The following is a 15,400-nucleotide window of genomic DNA, read 5'->3' as shown; positions in this document are numbered from 1 at the left end:
CTCACCAGGTTTAGCAGGGATATTCATTTTCTACACTTCTCTGCTGTGACAACTAGTAGATGCAAAGCCGTGCGAAATTAACTTTTTGTGGCATTAGAAACAAACCTGTTTGTGTTTTAACCTGCAGATCAACATGACGAAGCAAAAGTATATCTGGGGTGAATAATCACAATTAATTGGACTGACCACGAATTATTGTCAACTAATTTGGTAATAGATTAGTCGTTAACTGGGTTATACAAACTCAAAAATGGCAATTTGTTAAAAAAAAAAATCATAATATATTAAAACTTTCAAAAAAATATATATATACATTTTGCAAATACCTTTGTCTGTACATAAGTTTCACCCAACACTTCTCAAGTGGTAAAGTTTTAGCTTCACCTGGTTCAAAATAACGAAAGGAAACGTTATTGCCTTTTAGGCAATTAGTTGGTTATGTTCTTATTTAAACAAGAACTTAAATCATTTTGTACAAGAAGGTTTAGGTCAGGGATGTCAAACTCCAGTCCTCGAGGGCCTCTGTCCTGCAGTTTTTTGATGTGCCACAGGTACAAAACACAGGAATGAAATGGCTTAATTACCTCCTCCTTGTGTAGATCAGTTCTCCAGAGCCTTGCTAATGACCTAATTATTCTATTCATTTTAAAATATATAAATACAATAAATAAACCAAAGATGAATATAATTGATTTTGAGGTCTCTAACCAAACTTGCCCTTCAAAATAAATTAATCTTTGGACTCAAAATAGGAAACAGGCAGTAATGCCAATTAGGACTTTAGTGGGGATAAAAAGTGTAAATGATACCCAACATTTGTTGGGTATCAAATATGTTTGAAGGATCTTTGTAGAAATTGAGCAAATTATTTTAGTACGCACCGTTTTGTCCTGGCCTTTTTGTATTTTGTCATTTAAACGCCGCAGTTATGGTGGACCGACAGTAAAACAGAGACAGCCCATCGGGTGATTATGTTTTAGATGCAGATACAGGTTTGTTGTTTTTGCAATGTTCAGGCAGTAATTAAAACGTTTCACAGCTGGGATTTAGACCATCAAAAACAGACATTTACAGAAGAAAAATAAAACAACATCTGTTTTCTTGGTCATCAGAGGTTTAACTCAAAATGATGTCCCGTCCTCCATGTTTAGAAAACCCAGGAAAAATTCATCTTCGCTTGTGACAAACAATAATCAATCCAGTGAAGTTCAAAGAACTTCCTTTTTGAAAGTAGCTTAATCTGAGAAAGCAACACACAATAAGCCTGTAAATTTATTCTACAATAACACAACTGGACGGTCTGGCTTCATTTCCTCTGTAGTTCAGTTATGCCGAAATCACAGATGTGGCCACACTGCGTTTCCCTTCACTACGCTGCTGCACTGATTTATTGGATGGCTACCTAGCGACTAGCGCACACAGACGACAACGTGCTGCACAGACCCAGGAAGACTCACTTGAGTTTGTGTTCTGAGTTAAACACCCTCAATGTGTTTCATGCTGTGCAGCTCGCTGCATGGTGTTGTGCAGCAGTCGTGTGCAGACTGCCCTGCACAAGGCCGAGTGGGTTCTCCTTGGTTTGTCGGTAGGTACAAACTGTACAAGAGGTCTGACTTTTCATATACTTCCAGCAGGAATTTTCTCAGTGTCTCATCATGGTTTAGCATCTGGTCATATTAAAGTCTTAATCTACAGACGATGTTCCACAACCAGAAAGATATCAGTCTTTATAACACCTTGCTGTTGATGTCAAATGATTTATAATGATCTTAATATACTGGTTGAGATTATATGTGGAAAACTGGTGGATTTAAAACAAGGAGCTAAATGATCTTGATTTAAAATGATTTTTCCATGAAATAAGATAAAAGTTTAACTTTGGTCAGCCTAGATCAAGATTTAACCCAGTTAAAGAAATTTTGTTTGTAGTCTGAACTTTCATGTTTTATTTTTGTTTTGATTTCCCTTATTAAATTATTTGAAAGTATATCAAGAAGTTATATTATTCCCTAAAAAACCCTTCTATATTTGCTTTGTAGCACATGCAGAAAAAGTTGTGCGTTTCACTTTGAAGCTGCAGGACTTCTTTAGACGTCACAGCTTATCAAACCCCACCGCTCACCCTGTGAAGAGGTAAAGCTGCAGCTCTACAAACCACAAAGCAGCACTGTCATCCTGCGCTTCATTACACGTGGGCTGGGTTGTGCTGTAAACATGGAGGCCTGACATCAGCAAAACAGACTATGGGTTTTGTGGTTGATGTGAGATTTCCTCTTTAAGATGATGGCAGCTAAAGCTACTTGATCCGCCGAGGTGAGCGTCTAATTTCCCCCTGAAGAAGATTATTGCTTGAAAGGTCAGCAGGTGTACACTGGGGAGCCAACTGTGCCCCTTCCTTCAGGAAAAATGGATGACGACAGTGATGAATGAATAAAAAATGACCCCAATATCCTCACCGTCGTGCTGAGCTGTGAAGCAGAGCGACATATAATCATGGAGCAATGACATTATTTTCTGCTGATAATGCCGAGTCATGTCGAGATAATCAGGGTTTCTGCAGGTTTCACAAATTCAAATTTAAAGCTTTTTAAGAGAGCTACAAATAGGTTTGACACATAGCCAAACAGACGCAAAAGAAGCTGGTCAAGAAGCTGCCCAATTGCTGACAAATAAACTAGCTTGTTACCGGACGTACATAGAAAGTGTGGGACTAAATAACGTATTTATGGCCAACTTACATTTTTATAGTGAAATTAAGACATTTTAAGGAAGCGGAGAAAATGGATCATTTATCAGCACCGAGTCTCGTGCCACATAAACATACAGAATATTCTGCCGCAACTTTTATTAGCGAGCCACTAACCTTCAAGTTTTTCAGAGTAAATATGAAAAAAGAACAAACCAAGTGGATTTTGGAGAAAGCCTTGAGTTCCTCTCAACAAAGCACTTAGTTTGGGTCCAATTCTTTCCATTTCCTTACCGCCTAGAAGATAAGACAGACCTTCCTGAAGTAATCTGGGAAGATAAAAGAATTCCTAGAGCTATAGCTCCAGAGAGGCCATTTATCATCTGCACTTCATGGTATTCATGTTGTGAAGCATGTTTGCAGTCGAAACTCTCAGCCTAATGGAGTGCAACAAACAGTATTCAAATCTATCCACAACACATTTAGAAAGCCTCTCTGGAAAAATACGTCTGCCTGGAGAGGAGAAGAAACAACAACAATAAAAAAAAAAAGCTCCCTGAATGCCTGAGACTAAACAGCCTCCAAGAAATGATTATTCCAAACAAACCTTAAATGCACTTTGTCTCTATCCCCGCGGTTTCTCGGGTGCTCAAGGGGAAGGATTTGTTTTTCCATCGTGACGAGAGAAAAAAAATAAAGAAAAATAAAGAACGGCATGAACGGTGGAGAGGAAAATAAAGCATTCCTGCTGCAGCAAATAAAAAAGAAGAATGGAGTGTGTGCACCTGCTTGGATAAACTCCCAATGTTGTTGCTCATTTGTCAATATTTCAAACACCTCGGCTTCAGCGGCCTACGTGATCCAAACACAACTACTCGGTGCTTTTCTTTTTCTTGTCATGACCAAAAGGGCGGCCGTCAAGACATTAATCAAATTGATTATTTCAATCAATATTACTTTGCTCTAAACCATAGACCTCGGTAGAGAAAGCCATCATGATAGCTGCCTAGAAGCTGGTGGAGTAAATGATCAACAAAGCCCTTCTAATGGTGGTTAACTATTGTTTGTCTTTCATTACAAGTACAGCGTGGTGTCATTTAGCACAGCTCGGCGATGCTTCAACGGCTCATTTTCACAAATCTCAAGAAGACGAGCTGTTAAGTTGCATAAACCAGTGACTGCACTTCAGATGTTCAACTCCTACCTCCTCCTTATCAGATAGAGACCGTCACAGCTCCAAGAAGTTTTTAAAGGCGATACATTTAGATAAGAAGAAAACCAGACCGTGAATGGCCGCAGGTCTGTTTCTGTGAACAAGCAAACGATTGCTTTGACTTACAGGGATTCAGGATCAGATGAGTTCATCATGTGGTGCATTCATTGTTTTTATACATCTATTATGAGTATTTATGGAATACTATTTAAATTAGTGTCCTGACTATCCAGATTTTAAATTCCAATTAATTACATTAATTTAAATGAGCTAAAATCCTTAGCGCAATTAATCACTTTTAAAAATAAACAAAAGTCCCAAGGTGGAACCTTTGTATTTGTCTGTTTCTGGTACACCTGAAAATCCAACGAACAAGAACCATTGGAAAACCAAGATGGATGACCAAGCCACTTCTCTTGGTCCACTTGGGATGAATATTTGCTGCAAAAAGCAATCTGATTGGATGCTGGAAAAAACTATTGTTGTGTGCAACTTATGCTAAAAGGAGTTGAGGCCTAAACTAGCATCTCAATGCTAATCATGTTGCAGCAGAACAGAAATCCAACACTAATGTCGGCGTCCAGTCCGCATTTCTATTTTTTTTTCCAAAGAAGTTACATAAATTATCAAAGTGATTTGCGTCAATCTGATGGTTCAATAACCTGAATACATTTAAAATAAATATTTGTTGCTTAGCTCTTCTGTCTGTTCAGTAATTCGGCGGCAAAAAGTGCTTTTTTAATTGAACAAATTGCTTATTTTGTCTATTTATGGTTTTTGATTAAAATGGAATCAATTACAGAACCCACAATTAACTTAAAAATATTTCATCAAGACCCACTACTAGTAAACATCGTATTAACTGCATTGGTTAAATTTTTAAAGTAAAAACTAACATACTTTAGCTTAGGTCTTTTATTTACTGAGGTTTGACTGCAGAGAGCATTTTTCTTCTGATGAGATTTTTTTCACCTTTCTGCAATGCCATTTATAAATACCTCAGTAATCTTAAGAAAAGAAGCTAAATTTGAGTCATATTCTCAATAAAACCCTCCACATAACAGTCCTTATGCTGAATTTACTTAGTGGTGAAAAAGAATAAGACGTTTGATAACCACCCAATTTTTAAGACAAAGTTCAAGAAAAAGTCAAAATTCCTGAAGTAAATTAATCTCCAAAACCAAAATTTCTCCAAGGTTTCAAGTGGCTTAAGTCTGGGGAAGAAAAGGAATCGGTGAGAAACACTGACAAAAAAAAAAAACATAATTCCAACTCTGTCTCTTTGTGCATGAAAGCTGTACCTCCATGTTTGGAGCACAAAGTATCAATCTATTCACTCCTCGATAGGCTTCCACTTTGCAGCTACAGTGAACCTGTACAATGGAGCAGCTTAGCAGAGAGCGTTCGCCGCGCTTTTCTGGAACATGTCAGTCATTTAGAACACAAAGACATTTTGTTACTGCAACACTAGTGAGTGGTGTGGTTTCTTTTCTTTGGCTGCAAGCTTTCGGGCTTAAAAGGGTAAATCATGACCGATAAAGAAAAAAGAAGAAAAAAAAAACGAAGAAAAATCCTGGTGGTGACAATGGCAGCTCGATCGAGCTAAAAAATACATCATAGATCAATGGATAATGTTTCATATCATTTGTGTCCCAAAAAGCAGGGAAAAAAAATCTAACAATTTCCATTTTGGCACTATTGGTGCAATAAAAAATGAGTTTTGTTTCATAGAGCAACAAGATAAGAAGTTATAATTCAATGAATCACAGACTTTATGGTTGCATCATGTCTATTAGGGGTAGGTAATCCACTTTTTGACAATTTTCTGTTTAGAACATCAATTTTTTATGTTCTATAGAAAGGAATACAGAGCAGTCTGGAATCACATGGATTTCCACAGGAAGATTAGTATTTCTTTATCCTTTTTTTAAGACACTGGAGGAACCCCGGCAGTCGCTGAAAAAAAGTCTACTGATTTATTCTGGAGTTAATCTGTGAATTCAGCTTTAGAAAAAGATCTATAGACTCCTGATTCACACCTCAGGCTTCTGCTGAAAACAGAACCTCAGATCTGTGGGAAACAGCAGCGCTCCTCTGATCCCTTCTCTTTAAATAACTCTTCCTGTTTAGCAGTCATTAATATGTGTGAATACATGGCTGCACTTTTCGACCAAAAATTAGCGCTGACTAGCGGTAGCAGCGTTCTTGTCGAATCCTATGAACATGGTGTGCAGTACCTCTTACAAACATTTTAAGTTTTATTTTCCACAAGAAAAAAAACAGCTTTTGATTTATTAAAAGTTGTAAGTGCTGCATGTAGGAATACTACTGTTGATGTTAATGTTACTTATTACGGTTGATCCGAGAAGCAGCCATGCTGGAAACAAGTTGTAACCGGGATAGTCGGGATTGCTCCCCGGTCTTGATATTCTGTTTAAATTATGTGACTGACAAAACGATTCTATAAGGTTTCACACTGAGTCAAATTACATCAGTAAGCTTAAAACAAACGCCCAACCTTTCTCCAAATCCCCTGCCGCTCTGGGCAGCTGCCAAGAACAAAAACTGCCTCTAGTACCAAACAACACAAACACACACACACAAAAAAGTGTATGATGAAGTTTAAAATGATGATTACATTTGTGGCATTTAATCTGGCAGCACTGATGATGATGTAAACCTGCTGCTGCTTCGCCGTGAGAAGACGCAGGAGGTTTGGAGTTCGACGGTGATTGGAATCACCTCGCTGAAAGGTCAGCCGAGATAAAGTTCATTATCTCATCCAGTAAAGACCATGTAAATATTTTTCTCGTCTTTCCGCAGAGCCCGTTAACAAGACCAACAGGGAGAGATATGATGACGACGATGATGCTGCTGCTCAGATTGCTCCGCGTTACGTCTGCTTTCCCTCGAAATTAATTTGGCAGACACCAATTTAAGAAGCAAATGTCATATTTAACTATCAGCCTTAGAGGATAAAGATGCTTTAACGTGGATCGAGGGGGACAAACGAATCAGACAACTGTTGCTGCATCTGGTAAACAAAAGATTATTGATGTTCTGTTCGTGAACACACTATAAGTAGGTCTACAAGTCACACATACGCCACCGAAATGGGCCAGAGGGGCCCACTGAGAGCAGATGCTGACAGATTTCCACCATGCGCATTGAGAGATATTAATATTACCAACCGGATTACGCCAAAGGCAGCAGAAAATGTAAGATACGCAGGCTCCAAAAAGAAAAATTATGTTTTGTTTTTTTTTTTATTTTTCCTTCAGTGGCAACAGAGGGCCAAGCTGCTCCCTGAATTTAATTAATGAACTTGAGGAACTGAAAACAGAAAGACTTTTACTTTTCATCCCCTCCCCTCTGGTAAACCCCCCGCCGCATACAAATATCAGCATGAGCCCGTGTGGGGCTTTTAGAAAGAGGATTAGAGAGGAGGTGGGAGAATGGAACAAAAAATGCTTTTACTTAGAGTCGGGCATCTGTCTACAAAATGGAAATGGATAACAGCAGAGCGCCGCTGCTCAATATGTCCGTCATAATCGTGGGACACGGCCGTCTTATCAGTGGAGGGACGCAAAAAAAATGTGTGTTTTCAAAGCCTTGAAATTTTGCTCGAGCTAACAGACGACGTCAAGTCGCAGCTCAAACTTCAGGAGTTTATAAATAATAATGGAGGAGGAAAAGGTAACAGGATTATGACGAGCAGGAGAGCGAGCGGATCAGGTTGATTGGATTGGACGATATGTAGAATTCAACATTTGTTTGTTTTTTGTTTTTTTGAACCAAAGGATTTAATTTTGTGATATCTCTAAATAAAAGCTCGGTGAAAGCAAATGCCCTCAAATTTCATTTTCTAGTTCTTGGATGCTCCACCCCATTCTGATGCTACCCTGGGTAACTGCCCATATCAAAAACAACCAATGTTTCGCAAAAATGTCAATACTTCTTCTAGTACTGGTGCAGTCCGTGATTAAGATGGCGAGTATGTTCTTGAAGCTTCTTAAAGAAGAAAAATGTGTCCAATGTGCTATGTCTTTCCATCATCTCTTTTCTTCTATGTGTAGATTTTGAAAGAGCTTAATGAGGAATAAAACATAATTTATAGCTTTATTCCCAGATGAGATCCCATCAGCCTACAGTTGTAAATAAGGAATTGTCTATAATCCGTCTTCCCTCGATAAATAAAAAGGTTCGATAAAAAAAATAAATAAATAAGTGACGCAACTGTTTAGACAGCTCAGAGAGGGTTTAAAATAATGTCACTGCATGAATCTGGAATGGGCGTGTGATTAATTGCTGACAGTTTGGACAGGCCATTCAATAGCACAAGATCATGAGCAGAATGTAAGGAGATTTAAACAGTCTGCTGATCTCTATGTACCTGAGCGCTTAGTTCCCAGGAACAGACTGATTTTTTAATGAACAAGGTTCAGCGGCTGTTCAGATCTTTTTAAATCTGCTTCTAAAGTAGGAAAACTGTGCGCTTTAAGGCCGTAGCGTTGCATGTGCTCTTCACTGGAGGTCAGGAACGAAAATATTCAGACGCCGGCCTCTCAGCATGACGAACACGGCTGAAAACGTCTGACATTTTGATCAGAGTTATTCCCCGGACAGCTGGGTTTGATCTCGCCCTTTCAAAATCTGACTTAAACTCTTATTAAAAGCAACAAGAAGTTGCATTTGAACGCTTTACTTGTGTGGGGAATCGTGCTTCGTTTTATCGTTTTCTGTTTCCGGATTTATCAAATCACATTTTTACAAGGTGCTGTCGAGGAATGTGAGCCTGGCAAGGCTGCAAAACCCCACCATCAGAAAGCAGTTTAAAAAAGACAAAAGAAAATGAAAAAAAACTAAACCATTACCGGGGGATCCACTGCTTGTCCCGTGCCAGGAGATCAGCAGACTTTGCTGCAGGAGCTCTCAAGTGGAAACGGGAAGGCGAAGGCAGTCAGGCTGCAACGACTACAGCTGGTGGAGGAGGAGATAATAGGAGCTGCTGGAAGCGAACGCAGCCATGATGCTCCAACTACCGTCAAAAGCAAGAGCTAATGTGACCCACAAAGAGAATATACATTTAATTAATTCACTTTCTTCCTACTATTTTTGAACACCTTTTTGCTGTATAAAGAGTTTCCGTGCCAAAAAGACTAACTGAATTTGAATTAAAAGCCGAGCTGGATGTGTGATGTTTTCCATTTCCATCAGACTGGACAGTAAATTACATGCAGTCCTTACAAAAGTCACACTTTTCATTATTATTTAGATTAGTGGCAGCCATCTTTGTTGTCACTATGCTTTCTATGCAAATAAGTAAATAAAACCAGACAAAAAAATTCCCTCAAAATCTGCAGCCTCTATTCACACCACTTTATTGCTGTATTTTCAGACAAAAAGGTCATCTGATTAAAAAAATATCACATATAATACTCTATGCTTAAGTTTGAAAGCTTGAAATGTAAAAACAAGCGTTTTCAAAGAATGTTTTATTGTCTCAAGCCAAAAATCTCAGCACTAGAAACTGCTTGTGCTCCAGTGGAAGCAGGGTTTTCTCCGGTGTATTACAAGTCTGGTGGGCTGCCAGGCTTTATTTGGCCCCCCGCCCACCAAGCTAAGAGTTGTTTGTTTCTGTTTTCATAAAAAAATAAAATAAAATAAAAAAACACAGTACAAGACCGCGTAACACCCCCACTGGACATACGGTTTTTGGTCAAAATACGTAAAGTATTTAATCTGAATAGTGTAATATTAATGCATTAAACACTTTGTGCCCTGACATCTACATTAGAAAATCAGGTTAATAAACAACAAGTCATAACAAGGACTAGTGATGGTGGCTGTGATTCGAATCACATTTGCTAAGCACATGTGAAAGTGAAAACAAACCAGCAGGCTGTTTACAGTTTCATTCATGTCCAGTTGAAAGGATTGGTGGGTAGAGAAAACTGTGTGTGATCCCAGCGTGGTGCTGCTGGATACGAATCTATCATCTACAGAGGCGAGGGACGCGTGTGGCTCGGCTCCAGCCAACGAGATTATCAGATGATCCAATAAAGTTTGGTCGACGGTCACAGATGCAGACGCAGATGAAAAACCCGCCGCCGCTTTCTGATGCTGGCTGGCTGGCTGGCTGCAGAGATGATCCCAGACAGAGAGATGGAGAGAGAGGGCGGACGCGAACAGTGCAGGTCAGAACGCGTTGCTGTGAAAACCAGTGGAACCACAGATGCATCAAGACAGTTTCCTTTTCTCAGTAACAGAAACCCAATCAGACCGGGTGCAGCTTCTTGTTGGGCTGCTTTTGGAAAGTAATTAATAGATTTTTAACTAATACAATGATTTGAATTGCAGATGACCTCATTAAAATGCAGGACTGCCTTTGCAGATGAATCCTTTGAAGACAAAAGCAAACGGCCAAACTGGATCTTTGCACAACGCCTCTTTCAAATCGTCCTCACTGTTTCCAGCAGGTACTGAGAATATCAGATTAAGCTAGTTACGAATGAGTGAATATTTAAGCTAAATTTAATATCAGGTTTTGTCATGCTCGTTGTTTTTATGTAGATGCTCCAATTTGATTAACTTTTTTTTTTAAACAGTTTTGATTCCTATTTAAGGAATCTTAGCAAGATTAGTGTGGCGAGCGCCACCACTACTTTCAATGAAATGCTCAGAAAACTGTCAATTCCTCAAGTTCCATACCGAGGGGAAAATAAAAAATATTATTTTTAAATTTAGCACAAAGATGTTGAAAGCTTCATGGGAACCTTTGGCCTCTCTTTTATCTAGTCTTTCTCAATTCTGGTCCTCACGCTTCCCTGCCCTGCATGTTTTAGATGTTTCTCTTCTGCCATACACCTGGACTGAATCTGTGGGTAAATAACAGACTTCTGTAGCACTTGATGGCAAATGCAATCATTTGAATCGGCTGTTCTGGAATAGAGGCACTTCTAAAACATGCAGAGCAGGGGGTCCTGAGGACTGGAGTTGAGAAGCACTGCTGGTATCTGTTGACAATCTAACGTTCTCACTAACGTTCAGGATGTATTAAATACCATCTTGCATCTATTTGACTTTGAAATTTTCTCAGTAGCAACTTGATTTCAATTGAATTTATAATCTATCATGTAAAGCACTTTGCAATGTGCTTTACAGCAGGGTCAGTATCCCCTCCCCCACTTTAAAACTTGATGCCTCACCCCCTCTGGCACCGAACAGACAGACTTTGCAGTATGATGTGAGGAACTGAGGTTAAGTTTAATGAGTTGCAACATTTATTGATTTGACGTCTTCTTCGTCCTTCATAGCATGCCAATTTTAAATGTCCACTCACTCACTCCCTCCCTAGCCTGCATAACAATATCACACACTCCAGGCGCTTGGAAGCTGTCCCCATCAGACGCTCTTTGAGAACCTTTCTTAAGCACTTCTGCATTACGCAATAATGGCTTCCAAGAGGACATTTTCAAACCAAACACCAGTGCTCCCAAGAAATATGTCCCCTAATCATCTTTGCTGGGGTAAGAGGACCAGGAATCAACAGTCCTTAAAGGTAAACAAGTTGCTCTCTGCATCATTCAACAGTTACAAAGTTTTCACAGCAGAAATAACCAAACAATTGATGTTAAGCTCTAACTCATAAATGATTTAAAATGTTCTCGATTGGTTCAAGATCTGCAAACCATTCAGAATTTTCTATTTAATTTAGGTATTGAATATGACTGGAATACTCTTACAAGTGAAAAAGCATACAAATAACTTGTAGAAATTGCTAAAATAAAAATAATAATAAATAAATGTAACCGAAATATTTGTGGTAGTTGACTGAATATGACAATTTTAAGGGGAATGAACTTTTCTTTTGTGAAGCCACTCTGTCAATAACATATTTGTGTTTGCTATAACAGCTGCTAAGGAGGAAACCATGACTATTGTCTCAGCCCGCAGCTTCAAATTGGCATTTAAGGCGCCTCATATTTTGGCACCTCCACATTACCGCTTAATGGTGACTGACACTAATTCCAAGCGTGATGTGAAGCCAATGCCGGTGAAAGGAAAATGGGCCCAAATTCAAACTGATAGTCTTTGGAAAGTGGCAATTTCCAAAGCAGACTAAAGAAACACAGCTGACATTTGACAAGCCATGCCGTACCGTTCCCCGAGGGCACCCAAATGCCATCACGCTAACAGCAACCAACAGCAATCTACGGGCTGACGGATTTTCCCATTAAACCGAGCTGACAAGAAAAGCAGCATCAAAAGCATAAGTACATTGAAAGTATGAAACGAGTTAATAAGCCTGCCGGTAATCCACTTTTCTTTTGCGGTCTTTACAAACACCATTCATCAATGTCACGTACAGTTTATCTCATCTTGGAGGGCCGCACGTTGGGCCATAAATCGAAATCCAATCATTCCCAGCACTGAAATATGATGTAATTAAAAAGAATCTGGTTGTGGCCTAAGGGGCCTTTTCTTTTTTTCTCCCCCTTTCTAACCCAGCCAAAAATACACCTTCAATTTCCTATCCGTGTGAGAACTGCATGAAGTGATTTAATGTAGAATATGTGAAAAAGATCAATGCTTTCAGTTGTTGCGTAACTCAGACAGGCAGGATGCCATCACAAGTAGAAAGTCCTGGTGTGAAGGGCTGAATGAGTGAAACCCGGGCGGATTATGCGTGCGCCCCGGAGCTGGCTTCCTCTCACAGGATGTCAATAAGATTTAGCTTACAACACAGCAGCCGTAAACTGAGCTTTTACAGATATAAGGACTGTGATCGCAGGAGGAAGTGTTTAATAGTAACTTTTTTATTTTTTAAAAGGCGGATGGGAACCATTGATTTTGGAGGAAATGCCACAGGGAAAAATAAAACCATAACTCTTTCTGACGGCGCATTAGTGATTTATTGGTCTGCGGCGGTTGTCGTTTTTTTGAAAGATTCCAGCAGACGTGAGGAGGGCGCCGGCAAACGGGATCAATCAGAACGTTTGATGGAGTTTGGGTTCCACAGGAAAGAAAAGAAGTAAAATAATAAAAACATTTGCATTTTCTATCACAAAACAAGACATTGCCGAAAGGTGTAACATTTTCCTAAGATCACTGTGAAGCTTTGCAGGTACAACACATTAAAATTTTTGTCCAGTCTTGCATTACAACGCAACCTCAGTATAATTAAACAAAGAGCAAACAATCACATAATGATTCTCATTTTGATTTAAGTCTGAGCTTTGACTAGGCCACTGATCTGTAACTCATAGCTGACATGGTCTTTAACCAAGATGGTTAAAAACTGAGCAATGATTTAAATATCCAATTTAAATGTGTTAAATGTGTGGTCTATGTAATTCTGATGTAGACCAGAAATACATAGGTTTAATTCACTTTCTATTATTAGGTTGCAAACAGATTTTTGCCCAACATTTTTCATAAAGATTTCAACAAAATGTAGTCATTGTCTTTCTGTATAAGTATTGTTATTCATCTAAATGATTACAGTGTCTCCAAATGGCTTGTGGTACTGTATTTGTGGGCATCAAAGTAAAAGGGGTTGAACAGAAACATGTCACATTATGTGATATTTGTTAGTAAAAAGCTTTCAAAACTACTCTGCACTATGTTGCACAAAGTATAAAGAAGTGAATCTAATTTCAGCTTTTGCAGTCTGTATTTCCCCTGAGGATTTATTTGGATCGTCTGTTTCTCCATTTTAAGTGTTTAAGTCAAACAGACACCTTGTGTTAGTTTCTCAAAATCCCAACAAAACGCATTAGTGTTTGTGATTGCTAAGCAGAAATGGGAAGCTGGTTTCAAAGCTTCCAGGTTTTCTTTCTGTTTTCGTCCTCAGTAGTGACTCGGGGCTGCCGGTGTTAACTACCCAGGCTGCCTCTTTAAGGTTGAAAGCCGACAGTTGCTTAAAAGAAGAGATGAGCTCTGCTGCTCCGGTGTAACCCCAGGACTGGAGAGGTATTGATGTAACCACATCAAGGAGCGCTGTAATTCCAAATAACAAAAAAAACGAAGGAGGATCGGACCTGTAGGAGGGAGATCCACGGCGTGTGGGTTTCAAAGCTAGGTGTCAGAATAAATCTCTGGAAAGGGATTTTTCTTTTTTTTTCCCCCTTGGCTCACAGCATGAATTACTCTGACCCTTTGACTGGCATGTCACTAAAGGTCGTATCAAGAGCTTTCCATTGTTGGTGTTAAACTGGAGCGGACTGTGGTGACACTCAGCAGAATGTGGCGTGGATCTGCAGCCTGATAAATCACTTACATTCATATCAAGCGAAAAGATGCACAGCGATATAAAAAGGCAGATCGTTCCATCTACTTCTAAAGATTTATTCCCTGACTGGTTTGTTTCATCTTCCTGACAGGCATATAAATGCCAATAAGCCCAGCATCAGTGATCCTTCCTCTTGTTTAAACGATGGCATGCACTTAAAATGACAGATTAAGTACGGCTGTAATCCCAGACTTAACTATATTGCTCCAATAGGCAGCAGTTTATGGTAGTTATCATTAAAATGACAGGTGAAATGCAGAAAGGTAAACACTTATATTTCTAACAACTATAGTGCAGCGACAGATCCAAGAAATCAGCGAAGGTCAAATAGCGTGTTCTTAAACAAAGCACTGAGCCATTTAACTCAGTTTCACTCCCACAGGCAGCATCCCTCCAGCAGCTGACAGCCCGAGGTGACTGCTTTCATCGCCAGAAAACACACACGCTCACCTCAAACACACACCCAGCGGTCCGCTCTTCTCCAAACACCTACCCGCGCCAGCGTTCGCGGCTTCCTCTGTTCCAATAACTTGTCCCGGGTCTCTCTCAGCTCCGTCCTCTCCGCTTCTATCCTCGCCGTGCGGCGTTTCGCGCGCCGCACGCTGCTCTCGTGCTGCCGGTGCCGCGGAGGGAGAGGGAGGAAACGGTGTGGGGACGGTGGGGGGAGCCGTCCACCCAATCAGAGGAGGACTGACGGGGAGGAGGAACTGTAGCCAATAGGGACCTGGCCGCGGCTGAGAGCGGGCGCAGCAACGGCGGGGTTTTTGTTCCAGCGCGAGATAAGACTTGGAAGCCATCCGATCCAAACTACACCCACATCCCGTTTAGACTGCAGGGGAGGTTCAGCACAAAGCCCGGCTGATGTTCTGAAACACTCTCATGTTCCTGCGATTGATCCAACTCATTGGAGGAAGTTGAGTGAATTCCTTCACAATGTCATGTTCCAACCAAAAGCATATTTAGAGATATTTTCTTGTTGATATATTGCTTAGAATCTGTTGCTGAAAATACCAAACATCTACAACGCATTTCAGAAGATTGTCTTCAAGGAAGTGATTACGTAAATCATTGTTAATAATCCATCAACCTCCTCTTATTGAACACAGACAGAAAACTTACATTCAAACTACAATCTGGGAAATAAAATCCTAATGAACAATTCCACAATCAAAGCTCATATTGGCTGCACAAAACAACACTTTCATTA

The 15,400-nt window shown here is 39.8% G+C and overlaps 1 protein-coding gene across 2 annotated transcripts in view; it reads right to left on the bottom strand.

The window, feature by feature from the left end:
* Positions 1–14,806, bottom strand: part of LOC129378639 (beta-1,3-galactosyltransferase 1-like) — a 93,858-nt gene extending 79,052 nt beyond the window's left edge. Inside the window, exon 1 of one of the 2 annotated variants that reach the window (XM_055059012.1) lies at positions 14,644–14,806. The gene's annotated coding sequence lies outside the window, so the exon portion shown is untranslated. The remainder of the gene's footprint in view (positions 1–14,643) is intronic. The other variant, XM_055059010.1, reaches the window with a different exon arrangement.
* Positions 14,807–15,400: the final 594 nt, after the last annotated feature.

Source organism: Poeciliopsis prolifica, unplaced genomic scaffold, assembly GCF_027474105.1.
Source record: "Poeciliopsis prolifica strain line A6 unplaced genomic scaffold, Auburn_PproV2 SCAFFOLD053, whole genome shotgun sequence".
Taxonomy (NCBI): Eukaryota; Metazoa; Chordata; class Actinopteri; order Cyprinodontiformes; family Poeciliidae; genus Poeciliopsis; species Poeciliopsis prolifica.
The sequence above is the reverse complement of the archived record's forward strand: the minus strand, read 5'-3'. Positions and strand labels throughout refer to the sequence as shown.